We start from the raw sequence: 1,074 nt of genomic DNA on the forward strand, positions 1-1,074 counted from the left end.
CAATGAGCACCTGCTGCACCTGCAGGTGGGAGTCACAGTACCGGCTAGCACAGACATACAACGGGTCTCCTGGCCCTGCCCCACCAGCAGAGAAGCTCCATCCCGCCCACACCCCAGGCCGGCCTGGTGTGGTTCGATTTTAAGAAGCCATAAACCTTCTCTATGGGGAAGATGAACGCAAATAGGGTCAAAGAGGGCTCTAGGGTCCTCGGCTGAGACCGGGAGTATGGGAGCAGGGGGCTGGGTCCATACGGCCAATTACAGGACAAACCCAGCCGTGGCTTGCAAAATATGCTGGGTGCACCTGCACGCCTATGCATGGGTCCCATCCCGATGGGCCCAAGGAAAGGAGGCGATGGGATTGCGGCATGACCATGCCCTACTTAGGGATGGTTTCTCCTCTGCTTCTCTCTGGCAAAGGCACATGCTCTCTAGCGATGAAAAAAAGAAAAGAAGAAAGAAGACGAAGCATTTGAAAGTAAGCTGACCGTGAACTTCCTTTGTGACTTAAGATCGCTGACATTGAAAACAAATCATGAAGAATACTAAAGCAAGGAATACGGTAAGAAAAGCCACATTTCACAGCTAAATAGCTTACAAGGTCAGTCGAGAAAAGACCGGCACCCCAGCTCTCAGTGTCTAGCTCAACAGCGAATTAAAATGTGCAGGACACAACCGGTCACCTAGAGACAGGTCGCTACATAGCTTGGGGAACTTCCAGTCCTCCCCCCATGCCCCGAAACTACGCTGGAGAGGAGAGTAAGAGACAAAGCTTAAGCATCCAAAGATGCCCACGTGGGTTTTCTTCATTTAAATATATGTTTCAAAGGGGAAAATAAACACAATCTCGAAACATTTTGACATTCCCTAAATTGGCCTTTGCACCAAAAAAGATGCTCAGCTCCAGACCAGCAGATGGTGTAACAGTTACGTTGCTGGACTCCCATGCTGACCGTGGTTCGAGTCCTGGACTTGGTGCTTAAACGAACGCCAGGCACATGTGTGTGCGCCCAAGATCCCGAGAGGAGAATGGAGGAAAGGGACTGTGGTGTGGCCATCCCCCCTGGGGGGCGA

General features: G+C 51.4%; 1 long non-coding RNA gene across 1 annotated transcript in view; it reads left to right on the plus strand.

The window, feature by feature from the left end:
* Positions 1 to 415: 415 nt before the first annotated feature.
* Positions 416 to 1,074, plus strand: part of LOC102473052 (uncharacterized) — a 1,413-nt gene continuing 754 nt past the window's right edge. Inside the window, exon 1 of the long non-coding RNA XR_003548253.1 lies at positions 416 to 562. This is a non-coding gene — a long non-coding RNA (uncharacterized LOC102473052). The remainder of the gene's footprint in view (positions 563 to 1,074) is intronic.

This window comes from Tupaia chinensis, unplaced genomic scaffold (assembly GCF_000334495.1).
Source record: "Tupaia chinensis unplaced genomic scaffold, TupChi_1.0 Scaffold000078_1, whole genome shotgun sequence".
Taxonomy (NCBI): domain Eukaryota; kingdom Metazoa; phylum Chordata; class Mammalia; order Scandentia; family Tupaiidae; genus Tupaia; species Tupaia belangeri.